The 17,622-nt window shown below is 38.2% G+C and overlaps 1 protein-coding gene across 6 annotated transcripts in view; it reads left to right on the top strand.

Moving 5' to 3' along the window:
- The window catches only part of NCALD (neurocalcin delta), a 456,646-nt gene that overhangs the window by 338,413 nt on the left and 100,611 nt on the right, over positions 1 to 17,622 (top strand). For 2 of the 6 annotated variants that reach the window (XR_004435465.1, XM_033203377.1), the window contains exon 1: positions 3,221 to 3,377. The exons of the other annotated variants lie outside the window; for them this stretch is intronic. The gene's annotated coding sequence lies outside the window, so the exon portion shown is untranslated. Of the gene's footprint in view, positions 1 to 3,220; positions 3,378 to 17,622 lie in introns of those variants that run through there. 6 annotated transcript variants of the gene reach the window in all.

Below are 17,622 nucleotides of genomic sequence, written 5' to 3'. Positions count from 1 at the left end.
GGGCTGTGTGCTAACTGTAGTGTTGTACAGATGAATAAGATTTCATCCTTTCCCCGAAGATCTTTGTAGGCTTATCAGAGTCAGACAGATAAACAAGAAATGACATACACACTTGAGCCATCTACCCTGTGGCAAGGTGTCAGAATTTTATAATATATTAACTTTATTATCCTCCAAACAACCTTAAGATGTAGGCACTGCAGCTTAGAGGACTTAAGTAACTTGTTCAAGGTCAAACCATAAAAAAGAAGAAATTTGAACCCGGTAGCTCTAAACAGTAAGTCCAGGCCTGCCCACTAACGTTAAGACAGAGGAGACAGCAACATCCCTACAAACATTGACAAAAGACTGGTTAGAATTGCATGACCCAAACCACCTGTTAGTTCAGGTGTGTGAGCCCAGGTCAGACTGCTTATTTAGTGGCATTTACAAGTTATTTCTGGCAAAGTGGTCAAACTAATAATAGGCAGCCTTGACATTCTTACAAAGAGTGAAAAATAAGATGCAGAACTATTTTTGAATGGGTATTTTTAAATTTGGTGAACCATTTTCACCTTTAAAAAAATGACTTGTCAATTAGAAAATGAAATGGCACATATTCTCTTCAGTGTAGTGGGCTGTGATTGGAGAAAGCTCTCATGTATTTCCTATGATACGTTCAACTACATTTGGGTTAATTAACCAAATTGGTAGAAATCTGAGCTCCAAAGAGATCATCATCATGCCCTCAACTTCACAGAAGACTGGTAGCTTCCTTCACTCTAAGAGGAAACTCTAAACCTAGGTAGTTTGCAAAGGAAAATGAGTAGGTAGGCAAATTACTTAATCTCTCTCTTCAGTTTCTGGTTGAAGCATGTTGTAGAAAAAAGGACTATGTGCACCCACTTTTCATTTTGAAGGTCAGTTCACTGGAATTTTTTTTTTTTTTTCGAGATGAAGTCTCACTCTGTTGCCCAGGCTGGAGTGCAGTGGCATGATCTTGGCTCACTGCAGCCTCCACCTCCCGGGTTCAAGCGATCCTCCTGCCTCAGCCTCCTGAGTAGCTGGGACTACAGGCATGTGCCACCACGCCTAGCTACTTTTTGTATTGTTAGTAGAGATGGGGTTTCACTGTGTTAGCCAGGATGGTCTCGATCTCCTGACCTTGTGATCCACCAGCCTCAGCCTCCCAAAGTGCTGGGATTACAGGCATGAACCACCATGCCCAGCCAGTTCACTGAATGTATTAAATAGTGATGAGCTGAAGCCCAAGGCAGCATAAAGTATACTTAGTCTTAAAATGCTAGACCAGTCAAAATAAAAGTGTTGTTTTTTTGCTAATTTTCAAATTAATCTGCTTAAAGTCCTGAATTTGAGGCATTTTTTTTTTTTTTTTAGAACTAAGAACTTCTTATTTCAGAAGACATCACCTCTTAGCAGAATGTGGCACTGCAGTTTTTCTCTCTTAAATGCTAAAGCTGCATAAAGAGGAGGAAGAGTTGATTAGGCAGCCATGGATTAGAGCCAGAGAGACGGTAAATTAAGCAGCTCAGAGAACATGGGTCCCAGGAAAGCTAGAAGGGTATGTTTCTCTGCCTCTTCCCTTTCCCTCATTACTATAATGTGCATTTCTGAACATAAAAGCAGAACAATAATTGGAACAAATTGTTAGTTTATGAATTGTGGCTGTTGGTGAAATCTGCTAGTGAGGCTTTAGGTAGACATTGAATTCCATTGTCCTCATTCAAACAGGTAAATTCCCAACTGTCATTAGTCTGAAATTAAAGGAGGAAAGTTCTTTATAATTTGATTTCAGTTTTGCAGTGCTGCAGCTAATCACATCAGGAAAATAACTTTTTAAATAAACATCTATCTTTTCTCCCAATTGGGGTTGGGACAGAAATAAAGGAAGATGAAAAGGAGGATGGAATAGGAAGGTTATATGACCAAGCGGTTTGAACATTAGTCTTATTATTAAAGAAGCAATTTCTGATTCTACTAAAGAAATTTCATTCTTTTACGGGGACACAGATGTCATCTGCCTGGCTGCCTTAGGGTTCATTTATATTTTGTAGCACCCCAGAGCTACTCTTATTTGTTTAGTTATTTATTATTTTTTTAAGAAACAGAATAGAAGTCCTTATAAGCCTAGCATGTAAAGGTCCTTAGGGCTTTGAGGACAGTCTCCTCTTCCCTGCCTTTTAACTCCTTGTCCTTTGTTTGGGCATACATTTTCTGAATGTCTTTTTCAGAGTACCTTCCTGTGAGTTTCACTGATTTTGTTTAATTGGCTTCCCATTAATTAAGAAGGAGAATTAACTGGGAAATAGGCACGTGTGCAGAGTTAAAAGTAAGCCAGGGTGGTCCTAAAGGAAATAAAGCTAATGTTAGAAAACATGTAAGATAACCCTTTTATTCTGTGGCTCTGGGCTTTCATTACCTGGCCCCTGTGTACTCAATGTTGAGTACCAGCAAAGGGGTATGGATGAGAGGACTCAAGAGCAGAGGATTTGGCACCCATATGGCCCCAAAGCAAAGTTTTCAGCTTACTCACAGGGTTATTTTAAAGTAACACTGTTTTGAGACTCCTTTGGTCATCATTTTTGCCTATCCGTTTTACAGTACAGGAATCCTGAATTTATGTTATCTGATGTCTACATCCTACTTGGTATCAGGATCATTAGACGGTCTCATCTGTCTCTGAGCCACCACCCACTGTTTTTTATTTTTCTTTCCATCACAAGCATGGTCTCAGTATATCTATGTATATTCTGATATAGTTTTTAAAATACATTTTCTTCCACCCCCTCCCCCTGAGCTTCTATTTTTATATATTTGCTTGCACATAAGCTTAATTGGCTAAGAAAACTACTCCAGAATTTTTCAGTTTCTTTCCTTTTGTTATAGAGAAAGAGAGAGAGACATGCTTCATGCTGGTGATAGTGAAACAAATGAGAACTTCAGGGTGGCATGTATTTTCCTGCAAGTAACTGTAGAGAAAAGACACCAAAGCCTTACAGAGGAAAGTTGTAGGCATGCTGGAGTCACAACTTCGGGGGCTGAGGTTGTCGGGGAGCTGTCCGTGATGGTTCTATGGTGTGTGTGTACACACATACTCTCTCTGTCTCACACACACACACACCCCACAGTGACAGATGACCTATTGAAATAATTTCAGAGCCGGTCTGTGGTTGCTACGACAACCAATGATCTCTTGGCTTTCATCTGGCCATGTGACAGGGACTTTGACGTCAGCTAGAGGCAGAGTCTGTGGCTGAGTCCACACAGTCAAAGGCTTGTGAGAATCTGGTGGATGCTGGACCTTGCTGCTGCTGCTACTGCTGTTTCCAGGGGCTGCAGAGCATGGACTGTTAAATCTTGCACTTCTTCTGAGTGAGGTAATTAGTTTGCTTTATATACAATAGTTAGATGTTTTTATAGCTCACTGTGGTTTTCCCCTCTCTCTTACCTCCTACAAGTTTGTGTTCATGAGCAATTATTGTTGTACCAAGGGGAAAATGTGAAGCAGCTTCTAGTTGTGAATTTCAGGCAGGTTCTCTGGAATTTAGTTCGATTTGGATTAATGTTCTGTGAAGTAGGTTAAAATATAATCGCCTTGCAAGCTCCACACGTGATAACATAACATTATGTAGACGTACGAATTTTGCAGCTTGAGCCAAATATTCTCTCTTGAATTCCAGGAATCCTCCCTTCAGTATTGTTTTGGGTTTAAAAACCCCAGCATAGCCTTGCAATGTGTTTCTAACTTTTCTTTTTACAATTGCTACTCAATTCTGAATCAGCCTAGAATAGTTTGGAATTGGTTTCTATCTTGTTTGCAGCATTCATATTTAGCAACAATAGGAACCACGGGAAATAACATAACTGAAATAAAAGTTGGGATTTTGCTTATAAATAAGACCGTTGGTGTTCTGAAAGTACCAGGAAAAATTGTCAACAGCTTCCTGTTTAGAGAGAAATAATCGGGAATATGCCAAGGAAGTTGGGGTGGAACCTTTTACATGTGTGCATGCAATTGCTTTTTGGTTGTTAGAGCAAAGTGCATATTTCCATTATCCTCCCCTGAAAATTCAGCTGTGAAGAGAATGGCATGAGATGGTCTTTGCTAAGGAGTCATGTAAGCTGTTGTTACTTTTTAAAATCATCATAATTACCTAAAGAAGAAAACAATAGCCCTCAAACGAAATGTGTCATTGATACACGTTCTACTTTAACTCAAACACAGATAGAAGTGATCACTCACAATTTGCTCTGGATCTTAAATGAATAATTTGATAACTGTGATTAATAAGAATTTTATCTTTATTCCTATAATACTATATACTACAAATTGTTTTCTTCGTGTTGTAGTTCCTTTCCTTCCCAAGTTTAGTAATTTCAGATTTTCTTTCATGACATACCGGTTGAATTGTTTTGGAGCTTGTAATTTAAAGAATATCTGTAGTACTGAAGTTAGCCAAAGTCTAGATTTATAACCAGGTGTCTAAATCTTACAAGTTTAACAGAAAAAGGGGCAAATTTTAGAGCACTACATGTAATACAGCTAGTATTTTAAGTAGTAGAAAAAACTGGCTGAACTGTATATATGAATACTGTATATTAACAGTGTGTGAATTATACCCTAATTTAGTGCAAGAATATATTGTTTTAATTTTTATGTTCTTTATTCGTTTCAGAATTCTAATAGCATTTATTTTACTCTTGGAGGTGAAAATTTTGAACAGAATTTAGCTACAGTAATAAGAGAATAACTGTGGGCATATCAATAATTTCTCAATAGCTTTCAATGAGTGAATAATCATTTAACTTGCTGGCATTTGACATGTCTATTTTTGGTCAGAGTCTCCATGGAGGATTTTCCAAAAGTCTAATGTGCTTTCATTCCAGGCACATCTACAGAGGCATCATCTCATCATTTAATTGATCTCAAAATTATAATAACCCAGAGGCCATATTCTTAACAACCCTAGAAAAATGATAATTTATATGTAACATTTCAGTTGAGCACGGATAAGACCAGTAGCACTGTCATTTAACAGCACTATCTTCAATGAGGTACACTTTGCCATTTACTTCTTTTACTCGAAATGTGGAATTACCATTATAGTTTTTCCAGGTAGCAGAGATTTTCTTGGTGCTGTCTCTATGATGTTTTAAATTAAAGTCTTATAATAATTGTATTCAATGCCCTTTCAAAATAGACGGCATTTTAGCAGTATGAAATATAAGAAAACAATTCAGTGTTGATGGCAAAATCTCAATGATGAAGTTTATCACTGAAAGAAAACAACCTATGCCGTGAAAGCAGAGATGCTCTAGAATCTACAGGTCTTTTCCTATAGGAAAATAAGAGAAAAAAAGACTCTCATCAGAATCATTTATTTACAGCGTTGAGACTATGTTGATTTCAAGGTCATGTTTGTTGCAGCTTCAAAAGATGCTGGCAAGGAACGAGTTACTCTAGAAACCTGGCTGTTGCATTATTAAATATTTTGTGTATAGTTTCGGGCATTCTTAACCTTTTTGGTGCCATGGACCTCTTTGGCAGCCTGGTGAAGCCTATGTACTTTTCTCAGAATTATGCTTTTACATGCATAAAATAAAGTATGCAGGGTTACAAATCAAACCACTTTCATTCATTGAAAAACGTCAACTAAAGTTTACAAAATTGTGATACATGTTTTGTTAGTAACACATTATTAAATAATACAAACTAATAGCAGTTATAATAACTACCATAATTTTGAAGTAGTGGTGAACATAAAAGATATTTCAGGATATCTACAACAACTGTAAAATGAGGTGAAAATATCTGTGATTTCTCTTGGCAACAATATCACGGGTGCTGTGGTTTGTGGCCTACATTTTAATTGAAGGAAATACTAAATTTCAGTTTGAGGTTAGTGAAACTGAAGATGTAATTTTTTCCCAACCGAGTTCCCCAGGCCCTCTTGAATTTTATCCACCCCCGAGTCCATTGATATGTACGTTAGTGATGCCAAAAGGTGATAGAACAGCACTGGACAAAACCCATCCCCCCATTTCCACATTCAGGTCCACTGCATCGGATTTATTCTTTGAGTGTGTGAATTTTGCAATGTTCTCTAAATTCTGCATGAAAAGGAGTAATATGTTTGTATAGCTACCAAACTGTAACTTTCTTTTATTTGATTGGGAAACCCTTGCCTGGTTAGACAGGGGTTAAGAGGAAAACTCGTAGTGTTAGTACAAGTTATGCGAGTTAAAACCATGGGCCACAGTAGTAAGACTATAACTATTTACAAAAGAGCCTTTATCCACTCAGAGAAGATGAGCAAGTAGTACTTCGATGAAGAATGCTGGATGTTATATGAGATTGTAGCTAAAGAAATACTCTAGAAGGTACTTCATGTGCTCATAACATTTGAAGCAAGCATTAAAGAACGTATGTGGCTTTCCAGCTTAATGTAAAGCACATACATGTATGAATTGATCAATTGTCATGTTAATTCCAGATAAGAGAGAGCCCTAAAGGTTTATCTGACAGAGGTCTCTAGGATGAGGCATGTTTGAAATTAAAGCCGGAAGTGGAGACACTTCCCAAGTATCTGAATGCAGAACCTTATTGGCCTTATTGGATATTTAAGACCAACACAAGGGGTGTTAATAGTGTTGTTTAGTGTGACTTATGTAAGTAATTGTCTCATTCTACATGTTTCTTTAAATGTGCAGAAAATAGTGCCTGATGTTCCTCTCCAAACCAACAGCATAACTTTGCAGTTGGTCAGCTACCGTCACAGCTCCTACATTCAGAACGTCCAGAGTCATCCTTTCTATGACATCAGCACCCACTGTCTCCGCGTAAGAAAATGGGAGCTATGACATTTTGCACAAGCTGTTCTTTAAACTCAATCCAAATCCCTCGCATTTGAAATGGAAGCTTAGCAATTTGTCTTTGTGTGTTCTCAAAGGAATTACGAAAGAGATGTTCTCAAACGTTTCTTATTCTTTGGATTAGAAAAGAACACTTGCCTTGGAAGCTTTTAGTCTCTGTAGCAACTTGATAAAGAAACTTGGAAAAAGTTTAAAATCTCTGACTCCAGGCTGTACTGTTTGCTTCTCAATGCCAGGTGTTTGAAACTTTTCAAAAAAGAATGTGCCATTATTTTTCACAAAATCCACGTGTATTTAACTGGTGCTTCGTGATGGAAATCTAACTAGAAATAGCATTCCAAAATGTAGTATTTTTTTTTGTTTCCAGAAGTGACACCATAAAAGTTAATGCCCACTAAGATTTTGATATAAAAATTATATGATAAATATTGAAATTCACTGCAGCCAAACTAAAAACAGTCTGCCCTTTTTATCTCAGTAGTGAACTTTAGGGGATTTGTTGCACGTATTTTCATAAGTGCCTTTAAATAAAGACACAGCATCCCTTTAAAATTTAGTAACCAGAATATTCTCAGGTCACAATGCAGTTTTATATTTGATTTATAGGAAAGAAATCTCTAACCTGAAAGACATTCCAGCTGTTGCCTGTGTTGATGGGAGGATTCTTCACATTTTCTGAATCTCTCCCAGTGACTGCAGGAAGACCAAAGGTTGCACATTGCTTTTATGCAAGGATGAATTTTTTTAAAAGGTGATTCTGGATTTTGTTTGCTTTAATGAATTTAAGCCCTATCTATTAGAGGTAAATGTCAATAAAACTGCTGTGTTCTTTGGCTCTGGTGACTCCCACAGACTTTGATATGATTCATGTAACTCAAACCATGATCACCTTTGTGACGACCATATTTACAATAGCGTTGGAGATCAAAAATAGCATCTCACAAGAGTTTCCCCATCCTATACCTTCCCACGTCTTACCGTGGATCATGTGCAGCACAGTCACTCAACTGGCAAACATTTATTAACTGACTACTGCATTCACAGTATCATAGTAGGCATATGAGGTCCTCCCTGATGGAATCCTCAAGTGAGATATGCCGCTGGCGTGGAGAACCCAAGTGCCTTTATGCAACCTGGCTTTTGTTTGCTTGAGCTTTTATTTGACCATTCAGTCTTTCATGCATTCAGCAAATTTTGAGCACATACTAGGTGTCAGCCATTGAGCTAGACCCCAGAGTTGCTGTGAGGTACAAGACAGGGCAGGTGCCTTCCATCACAGAACATGCAGTCTAACTATATAGAGAACTTGCCCAGAGACCTATATGTACCATTAACTGGGGTTCTCTTTCCCACAGCCACACTGGCCACTGCAGTCCAAAAGAGAATTTTAAAAGGAAACGGTACAAAACAGAACATCAAAACAAAACAGACAAACAACCTGGGAACCATTAGGTTTTACACCAGAGTGAAACCCCAGAAGAGACATTCTGCAGCTGGTGAACAGCCGGCCTCATTTGTGAGCAATCTGTTCCCATCCCTGTCAGGGATTCCAGGTCGGTGTGCTCAGTCCTATTCCCAGTTGGCCAGAGGCTATTTGTCCTCTAGTTCAGAAGACAAATGAGACTGGTAGCAACTGACCTAGAGAATATTTTCTTTTATGCAAATACCCTGTTTCATGCAAATAATGAAAACCATTGCATTTTATGAAAAGTCTTTAAATTAGTGATATTTCCAAAAATATCTCTACCATCTTCCCTGTACTAACCCAGTCAGGACAGGGTCACTGCTGTAATTAACAGCCCCCAGTCTTAATGGGATAATCCAACATTGTTCATTTTTCAGTCACCCAGAAAGCAGGATTGGGAGAAGGGCTGTGCTCCACACAGTCCTCCAGGGACTCAGGCTCCTTCTATCTAGTTAAACTGATCAGGGGCCTGTTTCTACCACTTGCTAGTGATACTCTGGGCAAGTTACTTAAGTCGCAGTTTTCTTATGTGAATAATATTAGGGCCTCCCTCTTGGATTTTTGAGTCAACTTACTTGGCATAGAAACTGACAGGTATTAGGTACTCAATCATGTGAACTGTTATTATTAATCTTCTACTTCTGGTAGTGCTGCCACCACCATCCCCCAAGGAGGCAGGAAGAATCCGTCAGAATTGGAAGAGTATTATAATAATAGCTAACATTTAGGAAGCTAGATAGTCTTCAAAGTTATTTTCAAAATAACTATTTTTTTAACAACATTCCAGTTTTATAAATGAGGAAATTGAGGCACTGAGAGCTTAAATTGTTGAGTGTCACACAAGTATATAATAGAGCTCTAGGCATTTGGCTCCAGAGTCCTGGCTCTTTATTCACTATGCTCTATTGCCTTTCAACTTGGAATATACAGCAGAGCCTCAAATACTGTCATTTTGTTCAACATCGTTTTGTTGTAATGTTAATGAGAAAAAAGAATTGGTTTTGTTGTCAATGATGTTGTGAGGACTTACTATTATATATTGTATTTTCCCCAGAATTAATGTTAAATGTTGTGGCAGATTGTATTCAAAAATAACCTTACAATTGAATCCATTACCACATTAAAAAAATTTTTTTTCAGAGATGGGGTTTCACTCTGTTGCCCAGGCTGAAGTGCAGTGGTGTAATCATAGCTCACTGTAACCTCGAACCTGGGCTCACGCAATCCTCCCACCTCAGCTGCTTGAGTAGCCAGGACTATAGGCATATGCCACCATGCCCAGCTAATTTTTTTGTTTTTATTTTTATAGAGATGGGGTCTCGCAGTGTTGCCCAGGCTGGTCTTGAATTCCTGTCCTCAAGAGATCCTGCCTACCTTGGCTTCCCAAAGGGCTGAGATTACAGGCGTGAGCCACTGCATTGTCACATGTTCTTCTAGAATCTTGCTCCTCTCCATCAGGAGGTGAAGTCTATTGACCCTCCCTTTGAACCTAAATGGGCTTATGATTGGTCCAACTGATAGAGTACAGTGGAAGTAATGCTAGGTGACTTCCAAGGATAGATCAGAAAAAGAACACAATTTTTTTCTCTCTGGCTATTCTTTTACTTCTTGACATTTATCCTTAGAATCCAGTCACCATATTGTAGGAAATCCAGACCACATAGAGAGGCCAAGAGTAGGTATTTCAGCCAGCATCTCTTGCTAAAGTCTCAGCCAACATCCAGCATCAACTGGCAGGCATGTGAGGGCAAGCTGTCAGATGACTCCAGGCCCGGTCGTCAGGTCTTCCTTTCCCCTCCCGATGCCAGGGAATCATCCCTGCTGAGCTCTGCCCCAAGTTGCAGTTTCATGAACAAAATGAAAGTTGTTATTGTTTTAAGCCCATAACATTTGAGGTGTAGGGAGGTAATTTCTTAGGCGGTCAGAGTAACTGGAACATTGGGGTAATTGGAAATGAGTGAAATGCCTGTGGAGAGGGCTAAATTTCAGGTACATATGGATTATTAAATAGACTTTTGCGATTTGGCCTAACCTAACCTAATTTCCGGAGGAAAATATATTTCTGTTACCAAAGAAATTGCAAATGAGCTTTTGGAAATTTGGAACAATGTCCTACATGTTAATGCTGTTACTGGTTCTAGGAAAGGATCTGGGCTACACTGAGGCCAGACTGCATGCCTTAGCAAGATCTCGCTCATTGGCCCCCACTGACTGGGTCCCTCCCTGCAGGAGAGTGCGGTGTGGATGGCAGTACTCGTACCATCTGTCCTAGACCATTGCTCAGTCCTCCTTGTCCACCTTTGTCTCCCTCTCCCATACCTACTCTGTCTAAATTGCTGCCTACTTTTCTATTGTTAGAACCTGTTTTCTCTTTGACACTCTTTTGGCCCATTTCCTATGCTTCTAGGGCAATTTTTCTGCTCTACTGGTTTGTAGTAAAGCTAGGGTATTCGCCTTAGCCAGGTAAAGTTTAGCTAATTCAACAAAATCTTACGCCTCTTAACAAAGTTGCCAAAATGACAGCTGTCCCGTTGGCCTGTGGCTCCGTGTGTTGGTCAAAGCTAGCATATGAAATCCTTGATGTGGTCCCTGTGTCCTTACTCAAAGAGGCATCCCTTTCCCTTCTGCTGTAGCGAAATCAATGCCCCAACTCTCTTCTCACTCACTTACTTAAACTTCACCCCATCCTAATAGTTTACTCCTCTTCCCTTAAGAAGGCTGTCATTCATTTATTCATTCAGCATTTGTTAACTCTGTACAGTGAGCCCTAGAGTTGAGTGCCTATGAAAATATTCCTTTCATGTCCAAGGACTGCTAAGGTTTCTCCAGTTGTTCTTCATTTGCTTACCATAGACACAGGGCAGATGTGGTGCAATCACTCAGACTTTTCAATAACCAGGGTATGTCCCACCTCATCCAAGATGTTTCAGCTAAGTAGGATACTACAAGAGTAATACAGGACCAGTCAGTCATTGCAAAGGTGACAGTCTAGTTAGGAAGGCTGGATGGCATCTGCAGTTGAGGGCCAGAGCTACGTCTTCTACCCTGTCTTCAACTTCCCACAGTGCCCAGCATCATGCTGGTCATACAGTGCCTCCTCTTTACATCTCTGTTAGGTGATTAGTGAATAGATTAACCCCAGAGGATATATGGCATTGAGATGACTTTGGAGAGGAAGTGAGTTTTGAGTTGGGCCTAAAGGATGGAGAGCATCTGGCATGAGGAGCAAAAGTGGAAGGATAATCCTTCATCGAGAAGCATGATGAAGACATCCTAGTGACAGAAATAGGACACTTCCCCACCTGGAATCAAGAACATGGTTGGGAAAAGGAAAAAAATGTATAATCTATATGGTGGGTCCATGGAGGATCTAGGATTTATCCACTTAAGCTGGATTCAATCTGATAGACACTAGGAAGCTGGGGAAAGCCAGGAGCAGGGAAGTGATGTACATGTTAAGTGGGGTGAGAATATTTTAGTGACTCTGTTTCTTTACACAGCTCATTTAAATCCCTGAATATGTGTTAAGTTAGGGGTTCCCTTTTTGTCTGCTTTTCTCATAGAAACGTTTTAACTTTTTAAATTTTAAAAAATGTGAATTCTCTTTTGCCTTCTGTATGGTGTGAGTAGCCATTTTAACTTTAGCTGGGTTATATCCATAGACAGAGCTGTGTAACTTCATAGTTTTAAACATATAAGCTGCTACTCATCAAAATCATACTCATATAAATTCCAAACCAAATGAACAAGTCAAGCCTTTAAAACATTTTCTATAAAACTAAACTATAATGAGCATATAATGAAAATTGTTATAAATATATTATATATAATTATAGATATTATATGTATTATATATATATATACTGAAACCCCTGGGACATTGCACAATTATTCTGAACAATCTTTGAATCATGTCACCAATGAAAAATTAAATTGTGTTCAGTGAGATTTTATTCATAAGTTGTGAGTGCATTGTGTTACATCTGAAATCTTTGAATACTGACCATCAATATATGTGTCTGGCAACTATCAGAATGTTCTTAACCAGAGTATGCCATCTTTAAGAAAAATATTATAAATTATACATGCAAAAAGTATATATAATATATATGTACAATACAAAGAATAATAGAAAATAAATCCCTGGGTAGCCAATAAAAACAGCATCTGTTCATCCTTCTAGTGAAGTGTAATGCATTGATATCGATGATAATTTCACTCCAGCAGCACACAGACCATCCCTAAGGTCCAATACCAGAAGAAATTGAATCAGCGATGTATATTGTAACTCTTTGATCACATAAAGATTTTAAACCAGTTGAGTCATGTATTTCAGTCTCTGATGGTGAATGAAAGGTATGTTTTCCACTTACAAAACATCACTTCCTATTGCTACTGGCAGTTGTGAAGGTTTGGAAATTGGTTTTTGTGTTGTGCTTTTTGTCACCTCCCGGCTATTCAGGAGGGAATGGTCAGGGAACCCTTGGTGAACCCTGAGCTCCTGTACAAACCCAACTGCCAGGAGTATTTAAAGCAAACCATTCTCTCTCTCAGGGTGTGTGTGTATATATATATATATATATTCAGAATATATGTCACAAATAGAAGCTATTTAACCATTAAAGATGCAATATTTGGTCCAAATTCCACTTTATAAAAGAAATTGTCATTAGATCTGTTTGTGCCCACCTTGAAAAATGTTGATCAACTTCCAGTTTTTAAAAGCCAATCTGTTACTATTTAGAAATAGAACCCTCTTTCTCCTCAGACTGTCAAAACAGACTATGGATTAGAGCCAAGACTATACTGTTAATGAACCAAGAGTTCATTAACTGTTCCATCAGCATCCCCATCAGGAGGAGTATTTTGTTAGAGTCACAAAAGGCACAAAACTTAGTTATGGTAAAGGTTAACTAAAAGGCACTGATTTTGAAATACTGTAAAAAAAAGAAAGTTTTTACTGAAATCATGTTATATCTTGCCTGGATTTAAAATTAACGGACTTTTTTATTGTGGTAAAATATGCATATAAAATTTGCCATTTTAGCCATCTTTATGTGTATGCTTCAGTTCTCTAAGTACATTCGCATTGTTGTGCAACCATTACCATTGTACATCTCCAGAGCTTTTTCATCTTCCCAAGCTGAAACTCCATCCATTAAACTCACTTCCTATTCACCCCTCCCCATCAGCCCCTGCCAACCACCGTTCTACTGTTTTCAAACAGGGACATTTTTAGGGAATTTAAAATAAACCTGCCCTTCCTCTTTCTCTTGCATAAGCTCTTCAACTAATAAAATATCTGTTAAAAGTCCTAAATTAATTGGAAGTTTCTTAGGTTTAAACACATGGGCAAAATGTACACAAAAAATAAACATCTGTTTCATGAAAGATGTTTTAGACATACAGCATTGGGAATATGTTCTTGATGTTAAAGGAAAGGAGATGGTAGGCAGAAGTGTGTGTTCCAAATCACTTACTTAAACCAGTAAGTTTTATATAATCACTCAACTAACCAGTCATTCAACCTGAGAGACTTTCTAGTCCTAGTAATATACTCAGATAGTCTTATGTTAGCCTTCTATTAATATTCATTTGAAATAATTTAAGTATAGAATCATTATCTGTTTATGGTTGAACATTTGGAAAACACAGAAGAATATGAAAAACATCATTCTTCATGTTTTACTGTTTAAAGGTAACAACTACTAATATTTTTAAATTAAAAAGCATTACATTTAATTTTACTTTATTTCAACAGAAGAAAAAGAACTCTGAAATAAAATGGAGAATTTGAACTTCACACAGCTGTTTGAAGTGAGAGTTACTGTTTCTAACTAATTTTAATCTATTAAAAATTAAAGATCAAACTCTAAGAGATTAAGGGTTAACTTAAAAATCTAATTGTTTCATAATGAGTACAGGCTTATATTTTTAGTTAATAAAGCTTAGGTAACTGTCTCAGGAAGAAAAAACTGCAGAGAATCAAACAAAAATACCCTTGGTTGGGAGAAGGGTTTTTAAAACAGAGTTCAAAACCTACTCCCACCTTTAGGATTGTTCTCTTGGTGAAAATTGTATAAAAAAGGGCAATCTGTAAGGAATATAGTTCATGAAGTCATAAACCGCTTTCAGAAGGAAAACTGAACTGCATAATAGGGAAGCAATTCTTTCCCCCAGTGGGCTAACACTCATGGGAAATGTAGAAGAACTCCCTGCATCTATTGACTCTCCCCTTTGACCAGAGAGGCTTAACTTTGTTTGCTTCTAATACCAGTGTTTTTTATATTCCACAAATTGTTTAAATACATACTATGTTTTAGTTTGCTATATTTGGGCCACAGTTGCCCTTTGTGTATATTTATTTTTCTAAAGTTTCTACTTCTCTGATTGACCTGGAGAAACTAAAATTGTCAGTACGTATGTGGCATGTCATAGTTTAATTTTTGATGCTTAATTATTAGTCATGGTAACCTCTTTCTTATTGAAGATGCTCTCCACCAAGCCCTCTGTGCTACCATTTAATGTGGACTAGATTTAATCTCTTCTACTAGAATTTCTTTCCATCACAACTGGATTATTTTCATTATCTCCACATCTACCCCTTTCTTAGACTCGTTTTCAATTTTGCTAGAGCATATTTTTGATTGTTTTCAAAATAACAGAAGAAGGGCTATGTCTTTGTAGATCTTCCTTTTGCTCTCATAATTGAAAAGAAGACTCCAAATTACTTTCCATCACAATTTTATGGACTTTGTTTAACTGTCTTCCAGCAATCTGGAAAGCAGATGCAGAGTCTGCTGCCATTTCAATTTTGATTCCTTTATAGGTAGCTCCATCCCCCAGCCCTCTCCCATGAACTTTTAGGATTTTCTTGTTGTCCTTGGAGGTAATAAATTTTACCAGGAACTGTCTGGGTATTTTTTTAATTATTATTCCTCTTCAAGCTTTTTAAATCCAAATATTCAAGGTTTATTCAGCCCAGAAAAATATTCTTCTATGATTTATTTGAAGTGTTCATCTTTATTTTCTTTGTTTTCTCCTCTAGTAACTCTCACTTTGGAAAGGATAGTAGGCCTCTTAGCTCTAGGAGATGTTAGGTCTCTTGGATCTCTCTTCTATGGTCTTAACTTTTTTCTCATATTTTCTTTCTTCCCTTTTATGTGCATTCAGAGGATTTTCTCAATTTTGTCTTCTGGATCTCAAATTTATTTTTGAGTCATTTCATCACTGAGCATATTTGTAAAATCATTTTTTATGTTTATGAATGCAGACTTCTCTCACATATCCCTCAAAGTATTACTTTTTTTTTAAAAGTTACCGTCTTTGTTCTTTGTTTCAACTCCATTTCCTTTAGTATCAGATGCTCTGTTGCTCCTCTGGATCCTTCTTTCATATGTTCTAGGTTTTCCGTCAATAACCAGTAACTTTTGACTGGCCCAATCATATTTATAAATGAAGGACTGGGTTGATTTTATTTAAAAATGAAGGGCTGCGTTGACTGGCCCAATCGTATTTGTGAATGAAGGCTGACTAGTAGAGGTGACTGGAGAGATTTCCTTGGCAATTATGTAGGAATGGTTTTCCACCACACTTCTCTTCATGAATGGAAGGGCTGGCAGTTCCGCTCACAGAAGGCACATGTGACAGTGGGAAACAGACAGGCAAGCCTATGACTGTCCGGACTGCCAGGAATAGGAAGGCTTTATTTTTAGGGATGAACTACTTTTGTGTACTGCCTTTCTGTACAAATCTTAAAGGGGGGTACAAAGAGATGGAAAACAACATTCTTCATAGTCTTTTTATTAATTTTCTTGACTGTTCCTTGTCCCTGTGGCTCCAGACCTGAATTCTTCAGGATTCTGTTGAAAAGAACAGCTCTCATCTCTTCACTAGCTCTCTCTAAAATTGATTTTACATTGTGGTTTTTGTTGGCTCAATCCAAACATACCTGTTGGCTATTTTCTAGAAATTTCTTAAAATTTCTGTGTACTGATGGTAACTTTTCTTGATTTCCATCCCAGTTCTATGATTTATTCTTTTTCATACATATTTTCGGTCCCTTAGCTGGAAGTTTTGAAGGAAGAACAGGTAGATTGTCGTGTCTAGTCTGCCATCTTGAAGAGAGATTATATTAACATTAGAGTGGCTGCCCCAATGTGCTGATGCATGATTGGCAGGAGGCCATGGCACATGTCTTACCTTTCATGAGACTATTTCTCCTTCTTTCATGGCCCAGACAGCACCCCCAACCCTGACTGATCGTATGATCAATATGGATCATTTACATAAGGAGAACAAAGTGAAAACAGATGGGTCACAGGAGCCAATTTCATTCATCAAATCCACAATATCTGCCTCAACCATGTACTGTATCATTCTTCAGGACTCCACTGGGTCCCATTCCTAACTTCCCCAGAACTCCTGTCAAATACCAACCTAAATTAGACCACTAACCACACAGTTCTACAATTTTCTATCTGTCTCCTCCATTAATCTACAAGCTTCCTGAAGGTAAACATGGTGTCTCATTTCATATCTGTGTCCTCACTGCACCCCATGAGGACTGGGATTAAGTACCCAAAACAGACTGAATAACTCAGGGACTGAATGAATGAACAAAGAAATGAGCAAGCTTGATGTTCACCTGGGAAACAGGTGTGTTGTCTTTCTTTGCTGATGAGGCTAGTGACCTCCTTTTCAGTCATGCGATGCTTTGGAGAAGGGTGTTTCAGGCAGAAGGAGCAGAATGGATGAAGGCCCAGAGGCAAACTGGAACATGGCTTCTTTGGGGGAGACTGGTGGAAATTGTTCCCAGAGGGTTGTTGATTATTAATTCATCCAAAGAAAATCTCTAGCCTCTGTTGTATCCTTTTCTGCAGAGTGGTAGTCTGACCACAGGGTCCTTCTCATCTTTGCCAGTTCAGGGAGTTCAGGTCTAAATAGAGCTGTTTTGTTTTAGCAGAAAGGATGGGTCCTCAATTCAATAGGTGTCAGTAAATGCTCTTTCATAGTTCTATATAATCATGATTTAAAACCTACATCAGCCTTCTTTGCAAATGTACATTAAAGCATCTGCTTATACTTGTATTAAGTAGCATTACTTGTACTAAGCCCTCACTTCACAGGGACATTATGAAATCACAGACAGCTTAGAATGGAGCTTTCAAGTCATCCTTGGGCTCCTGTTGCCTGCTGGAATGGATAAAGCATGACCCCCTCAGCCAACAAGCTCTGCTGCTCCTGTGATGTTCGGTAAAACTTCCTTGCTCCAGTGCCTCCAA

Source organism: Trachypithecus francoisi, unplaced genomic scaffold (genome assembly GCF_009764315.1).
Source record: "Trachypithecus francoisi isolate TF-2019V2 unplaced genomic scaffold, Tfra_2.0 Lachesis_group7, whole genome shotgun sequence".
Taxonomy (NCBI): Eukaryota; Metazoa; Chordata; class Mammalia; order Primates; family Cercopithecidae; genus Trachypithecus; species Trachypithecus francoisi.
The sequence above is the reverse complement of the archived record's forward strand: the minus strand, read 5'-3'. Positions and strand labels throughout refer to the sequence as shown.